The sequence below is a fragment of the Balaenoptera acutorostrata genome, chromosome 14 (assembly GCF_949987535.1).
Source record: "Balaenoptera acutorostrata chromosome 14, mBalAcu1.1, whole genome shotgun sequence".
NCBI lineage: Eukaryota > Metazoa > Chordata > Mammalia > Artiodactyla > Balaenopteridae > Balaenoptera > Balaenoptera acutorostrata.
Genome location: NC_080077.1, coordinates 12,158,178 through 12,175,496, shown reverse-complemented (window position 1 = coordinate 12,175,496; position 17,319 = coordinate 12,158,178). Strand labels below are relative to the sequence as shown.

The 17,319-nt window shown below is 41.7% G+C and overlaps 1 protein-coding gene across 3 annotated transcripts in view; it reads left to right on the top strand.

The window, feature by feature from the left end:
- TIAM2 (TIAM Rac1 associated GEF 2) overlaps window positions 1-17,319 on the top strand; it is a 232,914-nt gene that overhangs the window by 96,934 nt on the left and 118,661 nt on the right. The window contains exons 2-3 of one of the 3 annotated variants that reach the window (XM_057528048.1): window positions 5-100; window positions 11,847-11,955. The gene's annotated coding sequence lies outside the window, so the exon portion shown is untranslated. Of the gene's footprint in view, window positions 101-11,846; window positions 11,956-17,319 lie in introns of all 3 variants that reach the window. The other 2 variants (XM_057528047.1, XM_007186128.3) reach the window with 2 other exon arrangements.

Here is a 17,319-nt window from a genome sequence, read left to right as displayed (position 1 = left end):
CCAGGGCTTTGTGCTTGAATTACAGACACCTCTTCAGCCAGCTCATTCCGGATGAATGAATGAATGATTACACCAAGTGTGGTCCACACTTCCTCTGGGGGTAAGCTCGAGGCACTTGTACATCTCAAAGGCGATAATGTCTGGCAGTTTGTATTTATATGTCTGTTTCCCACGTAGCTCTGTTAATTGCTCTTTGTATGCGTACCTGAGTGGGGAAAGGTGGCGTGGGTTCCTCAGGTGCTGGTCTGAGGGTCCTGCAGGCAGCGGGCGCCCAATCTGAGGGGCTTATTACAAATGCCCTGTAATTTGATACGCCGGCTAACCCTCTCTATGTGGGAGAGCATATGTCCATCTTCTCTGGGAGCTTAGGTGGAGAAGTTGCAGCCTGGGAAGTGTTCATTTCCTTTTCTGTAGATGTCAAATACTGATAAGCATGTACTTGAACTCCAAGCCAACTAGGACCTCCTGCTGAAGAACAGACTAGGGTCTGTCGTTTCTAGTTGCAGTGGTAAGATCAGGACAGCTCAGGAGACTCAGACACTAGGAAACCACCGAGGAAAGGTAAGGCTCCAACTCCGATGTGAAGGCTGTTTCATTCTGACTGGGGCGTCTTACTGGTAGATGTGTTGGTCATTGCAGGGTAAGTGCTACAGCAGGAAAGCTGAGCAGTTCCCAAAGCAGTGTTTGGAATGGTTGCAAGTAATTCCCTGGAAGCGTTTGCCGTGTCTGCAGTCCATGCTTGCTTTGGTGAAGCACACAGACACGGGCAGAAGCTCTCCAGGCTGCAATCCGTCTCATCTTTCCTGGGCCGCTTTGCGCCCTTTGGATCTCAACTCAGGGAGCTGCCTCTCGAGCACCCAATCTGAGGTGGCCACCCAGCCACCTGCTACACTATCACTCTATTTTATTTTACTTTTATTTTTATTAAAAAAATTTTTTTAAATTGAAGTAGAGTTGATTTACAATGTTGTGTTAGTTTCAGGTGTACAGCAGTGATTCAGTTTTTTAGGTACATATATATACTTTGTAAGATTCTTTTTCATGATGGGTTGTTCTAAGATGTTGAATACGTTCCCTGTGCTGTACAGTAGGCCCTTGTCGGTTATCTATTTTATATTTAGTAGAGTGTGTACCTCTCACTCCCAAACTCCTAGTTTACCACCTGCCCCCCCACCCCCCCCCCACCCACTCCCCAGCCCCTTTGCCCTTTGGAAACCATAAGATTGTTCTCTATGTCTGTGAGTCTGTTTCTGTTTTGTAAATAAGTTCATCGATACCATTTTTTAGATTCCACAAATAAGTGATATCATATGAGATTTATCTTTCTCTGTCTGACATCACTTAATATAATCATCTCTAGGTCCATTCATGTTGCTGCAAATGGCATTATTTTATTCTTTTTTGTGGCTGAGTAATATTCCATTTTGTGTGTGTGTGTCTGTGTGTGTGTGTGTGTGTATGTACACACACACACACACACCCACCCCATGTCTTCTTTATCCATTCATCTGTCGATGGATACTTAGGTCATTTCCATGTCACGGCTATTGTAAATAAATAGTACTGCTATGAACATTAGGGTGCATGTATCTATTCAAATTAGAGTTTTCATCTTTTCTGGATATATGCCTGGGGTGGGGTTGCCGGATCATATGGTAGTTCTATTTTTAGTTTTTTAATGAGCCTCCATACTGTTCTCCATAGTGGCTGCACCAATTTACGTTCCCACCAACAGACATCACTCTATTTTAATTCTCTGAAAAGTACTTGTCCCTACCTGACAGTTTTCTCCTTCCTGTACTTATTTATTGGCTCGTTGTCCAGACCACTGTCACTGGAGCAGAAGATCCAAGAGCTCAGGACACGTGTCTGTCTTGTTCCTCACGTGACTCCACAGCCAGAACGCTGTCTGTTGCACCACAGATATTGTTTGACTAAACATATAATGAGTTCAGCAGCTAAGTGAAGCTCACTGTGTAAGTTGTCAGTGTCACGTGGTGAGAAATTTGTTCGTTCTGGAGGAGATTTTGAAGACTCAGTTTGCCTAGTTAACTGTTTTAAAAATGTGAATTGTTCCCTTATAGAATTATCATGTTTAACATGATGTTCCCTGTAAGCAGGATGTTTTCTAACATTTCTGGGTTTATTTGTAAATATAGCACATATTAAAGTTACACATCTTGATGGTCTTTGGTAACCTTTGTGTTGACTGCCCTTATATCATCTACATTAGAATGTTCAGAAGGAATATCCAATTAGCCTTGGAGAGGTGTTTCATTTATGTTTCCATGAAGTTCAAAAACCATGACTGAAAGACACCTGTTTGAAACATCTAAAGTCTAGATTTTTGGGGAGTCGGACTGCCTGTGTTCTTTGACTCCTGTCTCTGACATTTCCTGGCTCAGTTTCTTCTTCTGTAAAACAGGAGTAAGAAAAGCATTTTTCTCATTGAGTGTGATTAAGTATGTTCATACACATGTTATATGAATTTCTATTTTATTTAGTATATACTTGGATTTTTATATATGAAATACATTAACTAGGTTTTTAAAATAATGTATTTGGATACTGTTTATCAAGTGGTGACCCACTTTGAGAATTTGTTTTTGCGTTAATGTGGATGAAGACAGCAGTCCATTCCTGAGATCACCAGAAAGAATAGACTAGCTTATAATTATATATCATTTTAATAAGTTATAACGAGAAAGCATTATAGATATGCCATTTTCCATAAGTATAGCAATGCTGTTGTCTCTTTGGTATCAGGCAGACTTTTTGAGTTTTTCGGTTGTACTATTGGGTTGGCCAAACAGTTCGTTCGGGTTTTTCTGTAACATCTTATGGAAAGGATGTTATGAACGAACTTTTTGGCCAACCCAATAGTTTTGTGGCCGTCAGCAAATTACTTGACTTAGTTTCTTCACCTGCCAAGTAGTGATAATAATACAAATCAAAGAGGATTGCTGTGAGAATCAAATATAAAATATTAAAATATAGGTAATGCTCCTGGCACAGTGCTGTCTAATCCTTGGTTTCCTTCTTCCTTGCCTTCCAGACCTTAGGTTTAAGGCTACTGATAACCAGAGGAGAGTGATCAGGGTTAGAAATGTTTGGAAATAGTGTCCTACTGCTCATGATGAAGAGAATAGAATACTCAGTGTCGAAGGTAGTACGCTTAGTAGGGAATGTGCTACCCACCCTTCACTCGTAAGGGGAGCAGGGCCAGTGGGGCGCACTTGATCAGCTTCTGAGGAAACACTAGGACCAGTGAGTAGCAGCAGGAGGAAGCCACTCTGGGTTTCATGTAAGGCGGGACTTTCTCAGGAGCTCTGGGAAAGTGAGAGGGGTGACCCTGCGTGGTAATGAACTTCCGGGCAGATGTGAGGTCCCGAGGCTCGTTGGCTGCAGATCAAGAGTTCCGTAGAAAGGATTCCTCCACTCACCAGGAAGGTGGGTGCCGTGGCCTGTATGGTCGTTTATGATGCCCCCTCTGTAGATGTGACCCTCTCTGCAAAATCAGTCCTGCCCATCTGTGTGTCTTGGCCAAGCTGGTTGTGCAGAGATGGATGGGGACCCAGGACTTAGCCTCCCCCAGACAGGGAGCTGGGACTGCTGGTTGTTTCCTTTGAAAATGTTTTTCAGGATTTGAAATTTTCCTGTTTGCGGTGTATCATTTACATCCGAGGTTGCAAACTGGTTGGCTTCTGGCTGGTTCTGGGCTGTGGACAAGCTTTGATGGGTTTGCAAAATATGTCCCTGACAAGTGTTTTCAGGATATTTAAATTAGTTGCCTACCTTTAAAAATGGAAAAGTTTACCTAAAAGTAGCAGTTTCAGTGTTTTTTAAGAAAGTGGTTCAGCTGGCAGCATCCCCAGGGTTCTGCATTCCTGGGGCGGTGGGGCGGGGGGGCGGCGGGCAGCCCTTTGGGCCGGATCGTCGTGGGCCGCTTTGCCACAGTCCTCACCGCGCACGCAGTCTCCCCGACGCTGAGTGTCAGTTGCCATGATTGACACTGAAAATGAAATGAGTTTTTCATTTACTTAAGTTGTTTTACTTCTGGTAGAATTAGGAGAAAAGTGAAAAGGTTCAGTCTACTTCTGTATCAGTAGTGGAAAAACGAAAGATATTTCTGTAGAGTTTCATATTTAAAAAAAAAAAACAGAACAGAGCATTTTGGTGTGTGCTGAAGAATACGTGCACGCGTTTCATTTACAAACAAATGGTTTCTGTTTCTTAAGCACGCAGCACCCAGGCCTGCTTGATTCATACATTTTAAACAGCCCAGGAGGTATGAGACTGATCCCTCCTCTGGATAGTAAAATTTTCCTTCTGTGTTCAGAGACCACTCTTTTGCTTTTATTTTAGGCCATTTCTTCTCTTTCAGCAGCAAACTCCCTTGCCTTCCTTAAGATCAATTGTTGGGTCTCCTGCCCGGTGGGCTGGCAACAGTCTGTAATTTGCACACTCATGGGGACTCTGGAACTAGGTTCCTTTCTGCCTTCTCCACTGGAGCCCCAGTGTTCCCTAGATTTTGGGGCACCAAAGAGGGCCTGTGGCCTCGTTTATCCTGAGTGGGGTGACCAAGAGAGCTGTGCTCTGGGCTCCCTCAGGCACAAGACTGAAGCCTTAGGACTCTCTAACATGTGCATTTAATTTTTAGTGAAAAACATAATCTGGTGTTGTCTGTTTGTTCTGTTTTACAAGGTGGTTCTGGCTTCATGGTGAAGATAAACTAAAAGGGATGGAGAGAGCAGGGAAGAACCGTGAACATTGACTTCAGTTTTTTTGGAGGGTGATTGGGTGGAAGAGGGGGGTAGGATGTGTGTGGATAATGACAGAAAGACTGAACTTAATTAGTGGAATTTTTAGGATGGCTGATCTAAAGGCCGGGGAAGGAGTTCTCGTCTATCAGTTGGTTACTTCACAGTGGAATGTGCTCCCTAATAGAGCTGTGAACTTTCCATCACTCCACGTATTTAGGGAGAAGAGATGGGCCCATCTGTCAGGATACTGGAGGCGGTTCTCAAATTAGAAGCAGGACCAGGCTCGATAGATCACCTGCACGGTCTCTTCAAAAACTCAGATTCAGTTATTCTCTGAATTAAACTGATTAGGAACCTTTCAGCTAAAACAGTTTCACCTCAGTCCCTAAAAAGAAAATATTGTGAGTGGAGTGAGAGGCAGAATATAACGCTTCTTAATTACATTTAGTTCTGGGCAGATTGCTTGTACTTTTCTTAAATATTCTGATATAACCCTTCAAAAATGTAAACAGATGTGTCTAGTGGTTAATATTTATAAGCCAGGATTTTGCAAGCATCATTCCTAAATGATTATTTTCTACTAAATTTTTTTATTTTTACCTTAGCTGAAACTCGTTTTGTAGTTTTATTTTTGGTAACATGATTATTAATACAGATTTTGTCATTTATATAAAAATTTTACCTGTTCCTTGTTATAAAGCATTCTATTTAATTTCAAAATTTAGCATTTTATACATTGTCAGTAACTGTTAATTGTCAAAGTGTATTTAATTTGGATATAAGGACTTACAGAAAAAGGCCTTTTAAAGGAAAACTTTTTTTAAGAATTTGTTTTAAATCTTAATTTTTACATCACTTAATATTTGCTCATTCTTACAAAAGTAATTAACTGGTCATTTGGTCAAATTATTAGAGCTAGCTTGTTATGGAATGTAAGGTACCACTTGGACTTTATCAACATTTACACCATAAAATCTCTCATTTTCATGATAATTGTCTCCATTAAAAAATTTCTTTTGCACATTTGATGCCTTTAAAATGCTTAGAAAAAGATTGTATTATGAAATTTAGATTCGTTGTGGTTTTAAAGCAATACATACCATGCTAGTATTGGTTTTTTTTTTTTCTATATCTATATCCCCTCCCTCTTGGACCTCCCTCCCAACCCCCCAGTATTGCATTTTGAAGCATCTTAAAATTGACTTAATTTTGTAGGCACCTCCAGTTCGCTTTTAAAAAGTTAAAAATTCATTTTGCTCTTTATTTTGTTCTCACTTAATAAATACTAAGTTTTTCATTGATTCTATGGGGGCACTCTATTTTCTTTTTTTTATAAATTTTTTTTTTTTAAACTTTGGGTTTTATTTATTTATTTATTTATTTATGGCTGCGTTGGGTCTTCGTTTCTGTGCGAGGGCTTTCTCTAGTTGCCGCAAGTGGGGGCGACTCTTCATCGCGGTGCGCGGGCCTCTCATTATCGCGGCCTCTCTTGTAGCGGAGCACAGGCTCCAGACGCGCAGGCTCAGTAATTGTGGCTCACGGGCCTAGTTGCTCCGCGGCATGTGGGATCCTCCCAGATCAGTGCTCGAACCCGTGTCCCCTGCATTGGCAGGCAGACTCTCAACCACTGCGCCACCAGGGAAGCCCTCTATTTTCTTCTTAATCAACATTTGTGAAGCTGTGGTTTAAAAGCAGTGTGTACCATGGTAGCATTACATTTTGAATTATCTTAAAGTCGACTGATTTTAAAGATGCATGGCCGTGGGCTGCTCAGGCATCTTCTTGAGGCCGAAGCATCCTGGAATGGGAAACGCTACAGGAAAACCACTGGGGAATTTCAAGTGGAAACTCTGAAAGTTGGGCTCAGTGGGCATTGAGAACTTGTGGGTGGCTTATTTTAAATAAAGGGTTTTAGAGGCTTCCGACACAAAGACATAGACTGCACCAGATGCTCTTTTTAATAATTTTATTTAAATTATTTATTTATTTATTTATTTGGCCGCACTGTGGGGCTTGCGGGATCTTAGTCCCCCGACCAGGGATTGAACCCGGGCCCTCGGCAGTGAAAGCACAGTGTCCTAATCACTGGACCGCCGGGGAATTCCCAGATGCTCTTTCCTTTGCATGTTCACCCCCACTGCCATCATCACTGTCATCTCCCATTCATTCATTCATTCACTGACTCAGTGGATATTTATTGGGTATTATTCATCATGGCCAGTTACATTTTAAAGTACTAGACTTAACAGTAGACACTTTTTTTTTTTTTAATTTACCATCTTAACCTTTTTTTTTAAAAAAATTATTTATTTATTTATTTATTTTGGCTGTGTTGGGTCTTCGTTTCTGTGCGAGGGCTTCCTCCAGTTGCGGCAAGTGGGGGCCACTCCTCATCGCGGCGCGCGGGCCTCTCACTATCGCGGCCTCTCTTGTTGCGGAGCACAGGCTCCAGATGCGCAGGCTCAGTAATTGTGGCTCACGGGCCCAGTTGCTCCGTGGCATGTGGGATCCTCCCAGACCAGGGCTCGAACCCGTGTCCCCCGCATTAGCAGGCAGATTCTCAACCACTGCGCCACCAGGGAAGCCCAACAGTAGACAGTTTTAACAAGATCTCTGCTTTATGGAGTTTGCATTCTCAGACAGGCACTGTGTTAAACAATCAACATGTATTATTTTACTTAATCCTTACAGCAGCTCTGTGAGGTAGGTAATATCATCCCCATTTTGTAGATGGAGAAGCTAAGTTAGGTGATGTGTCCGATATCACACAGCGGGGTCTGAGGTCAGGGCAGAGGGGCGCTAATGACTGGGCCCTGAGCTGTTCTGCCGGCCCCCAGGGAACAATGACTGGTAGCAAATGAATTGTACGTGTCAGTTGTACACTTGTGTGGGTTTTCAGTGTCACACATGGGCGGTAAAACCTTCACGGCAGTTTGGATATGAAGGCCAACCATGCATGCTTTCACTTGTCTCTGGTCTAATTCAGAAGCATTTGGTTTTTGAAAAAGACTTGTTCGACTTGTGCCTTTTGATGAAATGGGGGAGAAAAGTCACCTCCCCAAGTAATATTTCTTCGGATTTTAGGGTTTTCACATGAATATTTTGCAGGTTTCATTTTCTTCTGGTATTGCCTTCATCCTAGGACATTTTTGCAATGACATTACTCAAGTTCCATGTTTTTTCAACCCACGTTATTTGAAGTATTGCTTTTCCATCAGCAGCAGACTAAAAGCTCTTTCAGCACATGAGCGTGTTGTGGAGTTTTTTGCTCATTTGTGTAATTTCCTCAAAGGTGGATGTTTATATTTGTGAGAGATTATTTGATCTTTTGGAATCCTGTTTGGGTAAAAGTAATTTATGTTTTTAGCCTTTATTTATTATTACTATTATATTTTACATATATATGTGTGTGTGTGTATATATCTGTATATATATATATCCAGATGAAGCCCTTAGAATTGACTATAGATTATCAATAAAGAATGATGCTTGGGACTTCACTGGTGGCGCAGTGGTTAAGAATCCGCCTGCCAATGCAGGGGACATGGGTTCGAGCCCTGGTCTAGGAAGATCCCACATGCTGTGGAACAACTAAGCCCGTGCACCACAACTACTGAGCCTGCGTGCCACAACTACTGAAGCCCACGTGCCTAGAGCCCATGCTCCGCAACAAGAGAAGACACTGCAGTGAGAGGCCTGCACACCACCACGAAGAGTAGCCCCTGCTCTCCACAACTAGAGAAAGCCCGCGCGCAGCAAAGAAGACCCAATGCAGCCAAAAATAAATAAATAAACAAATAAATAAACAAAAAAGGAGTGGTCTCAGCTATATATGGCTTCACTCTTTTTTAAAAAATTTTATTGGAGTATAGTTGTTCAGTTATACATATACATATATTCAGTCTTTTTTAGATTCTTTTGTCGTATAGGTTATCACAGAATATTGAGTAGAGTTCCCTGTGCTATGTAGGTCCTTGTTGGTTATCTATCTTATATATAGTAGTGTGTGTATGTTCATTCCAAGGTCCTGATTTATCCCTCCACCTGCCCCATGTTTCCCCTTTGGTAACCATAAGTTTGTTTTTGATATCTGCAAGTCTGTTTCTGTTTTGTAAATAAGTACATTTGTATCATTTTTAAAAATTAGATTCCACATATGAGGGATATCATATGATATTTGTCTTTGTCTGTCTGACTTACTTCACCTAGTATGGTAATCTCTAGGTCCATCCATGTTGCTGAAAATGGTGTTATTTCATTCTTTTTTATGGCTAATATTCCCTTGTATACATGGACCACATCTTCTTTATCCATTCCTCTGTTGATGGACATTTAGGTTGTTTCCATGGCTTGGCTATTGTAAATAGTGCTGCAGTGAACACTAGGGTGCATGTATCTTGTTTTTTTTTTTATTTACTTTTTTATACAGCAGGTTCTTATTAGTCATCCATTTTATACACATCAGTGTATACATGTCAATCCCAATCTCCCAATTCATCTCACCACCACCCCTAACCGCCACTTTCCCCCCTTGGTGTCCATATGTTTGTTCTCTACATCTGTGTCTCAATTTCTGCCCTGCAAAACTTTTTTTATACAGCAGGTTCTTATTAGTTATCTATTTTATACATGTTAGTGTATATATGTCAATCCCAATCTCCCCCCAACCTTTTATTAAGAAAATTTGCAAAAATACAGAAAAGTCCAAAGAATTGTATAGTGAACAATAAACCCACCACTTGAATTCTATAATTGTTAACATTTTGCTATATTTGCTTTTACATGTGTCATTTTGCATGGTGTGTTTGAGGATAGAATACTTCTTAAGTAGTAATTTACATAATGCTCAGAGATCTTTGCCAAGGAATTCAGTTTTAGATGCCTGTTAATGCATACGTCCAGTTATATTATTATGTCAGAATGAGGCATTAGAAAGAAAGTCTAGGTTTTATGATGTGGAAATATGCTGGGTTTTGTAATTTTAGGATGGAGTGCTAAACTGAGAGTATTTTGCTGTAGATGGACAAAGTCTAAAGAACTTGAAAAATCTGACATAGTTTGAAACCCCAAGTGACTCTATAAATTCATAGAACTAAAGTTATTTGGGTGACCTCAGTGATAAAAAGTGGAACCAGGCAATGCAAACCCTTTGGAAGTGTCTGAGGAATGTTAGAGATAAGTCAGTCTTTTGGGTAGTTCTGGCTTAGAGCAATCTACCTGTAAAATGTATCAAAAGGTCAGAATTGTCTTAAGAATAATAGGGATGTGCAACTGTTTCCACGCAATTAATTGTTCTTCTGATACTTTTTCCACCCTCAGAAACATATCTCTTTAAAACTTCCTTCTTTCTGACATAATTCCCCTCCTCTCCTTCACATCAAGGAGCAGTTCTTCTGTCTTAAGGTTGTTTGGAAAACATATGCTTGTTTAATGCTGGCTGATATTTTATTTTACTTAATTTTTTTGGTAACAAATGATGGTGCTGGATCTAAAGAAATAGGAGCTAAGTGACTTAAACAGCATACTTGCTTCTTCTGTATGTACCCAGAGAATTTTTAAATACAGACACACGTCAAATTAATATTTTGGGAATTCCCATGTTTTCTGTTATGTGACTTGGCTTCCCTGGCAACCTTCTGACTTGTGGTTACTTGGGTGGCAGGACCTGGCTCTGCTGCCTGCTGCTGACCTTGAGCAAGTCACTTAAAGCCTCATTTCTGATTTGCTAACTGAGGGGCTTGGAGCAAGGAATTTTTCAGTTTTTCTCCACCAGCACTAAAAATTCCTTGGTTCTATGTTCACTAATTTAAGTTTTTGTGGAGGTTAGAATACTTTTTATAACTATTGGGCTGATGATCTTATGTAATGGCCCTTATTATTTGTCAACTAAGAAAGTGTATTTTCAAGCATGTATTAACTACATGGAAACTATATGGAAACAGCATTCTGTTTGCACATGTGTGCACCTGTATGTGTAGATTATGCATGTGTACATATATATTCATTTTCCATGCACGATAAGGAATTAAAAGCTTATATGTCTAAACTAGAATCTTTAACATTATGTAAGAATCTTGTCTGTTGCACGTATAGAGCCATTCACATTTTTTTATGAAAAGTATTTTCTTAAAAAACTCTTGCCATGTGTTTGTCCAGGATAACTTGGAAACTTCTGCTTAAACTGTTTTCTTCTATGGACTATAATTTCAAAAATTGAAACTGAAATTAAAATTGAAAATCTGCTCCACAGATGTAACCTTGTTTTCCCATTTGGCAACCCCTCCATCCCCAGTAACTAATATAAAATGATCTGAAAATGTTGCTTTATCTTTTGGGCATACTTTAAATGGAAGGTCTTTCATCAAAAGGTACAGCAAAACTTAACCCTTGAACCTCTGGTCTATCCCTTTTTCTGTTTTTTTTAACAATTCAATGTTAATTTTTGAGAAAATAGCGACCTTTTGAGATAACAGGGACTTCCGACGTAGGGCGCTGTAGGGCACTGCTACTTCACTGAGAAACGAAGCAACTCCAGCAAGGCACACAGAGTAAGTATTACACCCGCTATTTTGCAAATCACAAAATTATTTTGAAGGGCTGCTCTTGAGGCAGAGTTTTTATGACCGTCACATTCCAGCTGTGGTTTTGGAGATAGAATGTTTACTACCGCTCTAAACACAAGGATGGTAGGTGTGTATTCTTCCTGCTGAGAAGGCTTAAAAAAGCAGCTGAGGCTCCCTTCAAGTGAGTAAACCTTTATTCAGCAAACTCTGGAGCCGTGTTCCTACGGAACTTTGGTGGTAATTCTGGAATGCGAGGCCAACAGCAGCGCAGTCATGGGCGAGCCCGGCTCCGAGGCCCTGATGGCAGGCTGTCCTGCCTAATCGCTGCCGGCAGCCCATGGAAAACCACTTTCTGGTTAAGTCTGCATCATACTTCTCCACCAATGGAAAAAATTGAACATGATGAGGGTGTGTAGCTAGCAGACAAAAATATATCCAGCGTTGCACAGGATCTCTTTTTAGCTCTTAACGGCCGAGCATTTGAAGTGTTAGACGTTGTTTCCTGCCTTACTGTGAGCAGGAAGAAGAGGGAGTCCACGGATGTGTATATAGACCTTGACTCTGGGAAACTTGGTGGACTAATTAAGAGAGCCTGAGAAGAACTGGCTGCATCCAAAGTTCTGGCAAAGGTAAGGGTATAAATGTTTATTTTCCCCCTTTTGCAGTTGAGACTTCATGTTATATGTGAAATATCAGTGTTTCTTGAAATGTTCCTTTTGGTAACATGTCATCATGTGCTGAATTTTGTTTTACATTATTTTGTACTTGGGCTGCCCACGTTGGTGTGCATGAGGGAACAGTCCCTTTCAAGTTGAGTGTCTATATGCTTTCACACACCTATTGGTGATTTATCACAGCTGCCCGTCCCATTTTACTAATTAACTCTCTCCCAAAGCTGATGGTATACGTTGTATGGATTTATTTTTCCTGCTATCTCAAGAAAGTGCCATTCCTCAGTCTGACCATGTGAAAGCACTAATGCCTATGACCTTATCTTTACCAGTTAATTCTTTCAGGGCACGAAGGGAAATGAAAATGTGCGCAGAGATTATATCTTATAGTTTCCTGCTCATTATGTAACTTCCTCAGGCCTTACTTCTGAGCTTGAGTGAGCTCCTTGGTTTAAGAGTTTCTTTTTAGACTTGTAATTTGATGTTCACTCTTTATTCATGTTTATCCTTAACTTTTGTCTCCAACTTTCTGAGAAAGAAAGGGAATCCTTCATCATCTGTGTGTGTGTGGAGGGGGGCAGCGGGGAGTGCTTTATTTAAGTAGGATGATTGATTCATGTCATAATCCCTCAGGGGCGGCTCATTCATTAGGCGTTTGTCTGAGCGCTGAGTTTATCAGCAAGGATTGAGCAACCCCGCTCGGCAGAGTATTTCCCTCAGCTTTATGTTAATTTGGCCAAGCATGTAATTCTCGGAAAATTGGTAGGTGGAGAGACAGAAATAGGAAGCTTTCTTGAAGTCATTGTAACTTGGAAGATTATTTATAGAATTTCTGGAAAGTCAGTGTACTGCAGAACAGCTGCTAGAGTTTTCCCTAACACGTCTCAGCGTTTCACTGTGGCCCTCCGTCATACTTAGGGATTCTAGTTTTGTACTTACTTTCAGTTGAATGAGGTTATGAGTTATTTTAGGGTGGGTGATGTGTGTGCCCCTTCAATGTGTGTCTTCCTTTACAGAAATGTCTTTTAGGGATGGAGGAATGTGAGTGCTGTCCAGGTAGGTTAGAACTAATAGAAATGCTGGTAGTGTTTTATTTCTTGCTCTTCCTTTGAATGTAGAAATTGCTGCTGTGACAGAGCCAGCAGCCACGTAGAGCAGGGACAGAGCAAACCCCACCTGTCTTCTTGTGTAGTCACATTAACACATGTCAACCACTTTGATTTTCACCAGAGGTTGTAGACAGAAACTGAAGTCTGTTGAAGAACCTTCTGACTCCACTCCATACTGACATGGTGTTTTGAATGCAAGTAGATAACACCTTTCTTTCAATACTTTAGTGCAGAGGGAGTGACTTGCAAAGCCTTCTCCTTACCCCAGGCCTGATCTAGGATGCCTGGAAGTGCGAGATAAGGGCTGGGCTCCTTGCCAAGAGATTATCCTTCTGAAGTGGTCCTTCACTTAACCACTAAGTAGAGCAGATGGTTCTGTCTTGGTGGTCCAAGACTGTGTTTGGGAAGAGCCATATTCCCTTTTTCAGAAGTATAAAGTTAGTGTAGGGTCCCTACAACCTCTTCCTATTCAACAGCTATCGAATGAATGTGGAAACAACACAGAGAGAAGCCTAGAGGGAAAAGCTCACACTCCTTAAATATCTGATGGGGCCCCTTTCTGTGTCTGTCTGTGCCTTCAGGTTTAGCCCACTTTGTAAGACTCATTTACATAAAGATAATAAACCCCATTAGTGAGATCCCTTAAAAGGGGAGTAATAATAAGTATAAATAAATAAGTAATAATTTGCATTTGTCATCTATAATTGTGTTCCTTAAATAAGGAACAAGATAAAATGGTTTTACTAGAAAAACTAAAAAAAAAAAAAATTAGATAAAGGTATGGACTCAAAAGAAATAGCAATAATATTAGAGACAGGGAAAAGAAATAATATTAGTAGTTGATAAACCTGAATTTCTGACTGTTGACACAGAAAGGTTCTAAACATTGTGTTTATAACAGTTTGAATTTTAGTAATGGTGGGTTGAGTGTCTTTTGATTATTCAGTTCTATCTCAGATGGACTCCCAAATGCTAGGAGGTGTTAATGTCAGTATCCCAGGAATACATCGTACACTCTATTGTCAGCTATTTATAGTCTGTAGTATTGCAGAGTTGAAAAGGGACCTTAGGCAATTTTTCAAATGGGACAACTGAAAATCTACAGAAATGAAATGGCATGTCCAAAGTTGCTGAGAAGGTTGGTTGCCGAGCTGGGAAGTGATACCAGTTATCTTGTTGGTCTTTCCCTACACTACCTGTTTCTTTAATTGGGAATACTTTGGCTCATTCTGATATATCTTTATAAATTGACACATACGTACCCGTTTTCCTCTGTCCCTCCCTCCCTCTCTCTCTCTCTCCCTCCCCCTCCCTTCCTTCCTTCCTTCCTTCCTTCCTTTCTTTCATTGATTTACATACTTAATTACTTACCAAACCAGACAGGCTTAAAGCTCTAGTCAGAGACAAGACAAAGACTTTTGTTTTTCTTGGATCCTAATGAAGTTCAAAGCTGTACACTCAGTCGATGGTCATCATTCCCATTAACTATTGCCAGAGAGAGAGTTAGGTGCCCATGTGTTAACCTATATGACAAGGCAGCTTTGGCTAGACTTCATCTGTCAATCTGTCCCTCTTTGTGGCCTTATATTGAGAGGTTTTTTCCCCATGATCCCACTCTAATAGAAGACTGACGTTTTCATTAGTTCTGTGCCTGACAAGAGAGGCTCTGGAAGGGAACAGAAGACAGCAGATGGACTTTAGCTTTGGTGCCAAGGTAATGTAAGGCCCTTTTGGAAAAATAAACTTTACATATAAAGTGATAGACTAAGTAATCATTTTGTTCTAGGAAAGGGACGTGGTAAGTGCTGCAGATAGTGTTGGGATGAAGTTGGTCCAGGGTGTTCCTAAAACTTAAATAAAGGTTTAGAAATCCTGGGTATCTTTAGGACAGCACTGGAAAGCAATAATAATCCCCATCCTGTTTTTGTACTTGACCTTGACACATCTCTAGTTGCAGAATTGAGTAGGATTGCTGAGATGTGAAGGGCTAAAGAGATGCAGAGTGTATGGGCTGGGAAAGACAAAAGCTAAAAGTCCATACCATTAAAGCCAATGAAAAGAAACTCTGAGTGGAGAGAATGAAAATAGATTTGTTTTCAAGTCATCTGTAGCCACTCCTGGAAGGTAGAGTGACAAGTGAAAGGCAGCATTGTTCACAGACAGACATAAGCCAAGAAAACCCCAGATATCAAAAGGTAATAGAGAGTAAAGAGCTTCGTGAAAAGTGTACCCACATTCATGGAACACAGACACACACACAGAGTCACATATATGTATATACATATATATTCCATTGACAATTGATAGCATGATCACAAATTAATCAAAAGTTAAATACAAAACAACCCCCAAACCCAGAAGTAACCGGAACATAGCAAAAACCTTGACTTACTTTTTCTACCCTACATGTGACCTAGAGAGAAAAAAAAAACTGGAAATTATAAGAAGACACAGTGAGAAATAATTTGCCAAAAAGTTCCTTTCTAGAGTTGATACCCTTTTGTCCTGGTGCCTTACCTCGTGTGTTTATTATTCTCAGATGTTTTTCTGAAGTTTCTCTAATAGTAGAGCGTCATGGCTCTAGGGCCAGTTCCCCCTCGGGGGCATAATAAACAGGCTTGGGGAGAAGCCTCCTTCCCCCTTGGCTAATAAAGGACAACACCAGAATTTCCCCTCTCTCTCCTGCCACATCAAATTCTCGGATTTTTTCTGAACACACACACACACACACACACACACACACACACACACACACACACACTTTTTTTAGATTCCTACCGCCTGATTCTCTCTTCTTTACAGTAAAACTCCTTGACGAGTTGTCTCTATTCACCATCTTCAGTTTCATGGACCTCATCCTCAGACTCACTCCAACCCAGCTTTCTCCACCTGGACTCTGCTCCGGTCAAGTTCACCGATAGCCTCCACGTTGCTGAGCCCAGGGCTCTGTTCTCAGTCCTTGTTACGTGAACTATCAGAAGCATTTGGTACTTGCTCGTGATCTCCTCCCTGAAAAGCCTCTTTTCAGTGGGCTTTGTCAGCAACATATTTTCTTGGTTTCCTCTTAATTGGATCCACTGACCGCTCTTCCTGTTTCTCCTTATTTCTTGGCCTCTTGGTGTTGGAGCACTACCGGGCCTCCTTGGGCCTCTTCTCTTCCCTTTGTTTACTTATTCCCTCGGGGAGCTCATCCAGTGTATGTTTTTTTTTTTTTAAATAAATTTATTTAATTTTTATTTATTTATTTTTAGCTGTGTTGGGTCTTCGTTGCTGTGCGCCGGCTTTCTCTAGTTGCAGAGAGCGGGGGCTACTCTTTGTTGCGGTGCACGGGCTTCTCAATGCGGTGGCTTCCCTTGTTGTGGAGCACAGGATCTAGGCACGCGGGCTTCAGTAGTTGTGGCACGCAGGCTCAGTAGTTGTGGCTCACGGGCTTAGTTGCTTCGTGGCATGTGGGATCTTCCTGGGCCAGGGCTCGAACCCATGTCCCCTGCATTGGCAGGCGGATTCTTAACCACTGCACCACCAGGGAAGCCCCAGTGTATGTTTTAAATACCATCTTCACGTGGGTGATAGAAAATTTGTACCTCAGGCCCATCTCTCCCTGGAACTCTAGGCTCCTAAATCCCAGTGTCTACTCAGCGTTGCCACTTTGATGTCCAGTGGGCATCTCCCACCTGGCAAAAGCAGACCCCACCTCCTTGTCTTCCTCCCAAGCCCGCTCTGCTCGGCCTTCCCCATTCTCCCGGTGGCTTAGTCTGAAGATCGCGGTGTCGTCCTTGACCTGTCACCGCTCACTCCCAACCACCTGAGACTCCTGTTGGCTCTCCCTTCACCTGTCTCCAGACTCCCAACCCTCCCACCTGAGTGCAACCCACATCACCTCTCATGTGAATTACCCTCCCAGCCCAACAGGCCCTGGCTTCCCCCTTGCTGCCAGCTGTCCAGATCCCCGGGGCAGCTGCAGGGGTCCTCTTGAAATATGCCCCATGATGAGCCCTCTCTATTCACAGCCCTCTAATCATGACTTGCCATCTCAGTGTGAAAGCCAGAGTCCTTACAATGTCCCTTCGGCTGCGCCCTCTGGCTCCTCGTCCCCTCTGACGGCTCCTGCTCTAGCCGAGCTGACCTCCTGCATGTCCATCAGTCTGGGCATTTGCACCTCTGTCCTCTGCTTCAGAGGCTCTTTCTTTCCCCAGAATCCACATGTTCTCCC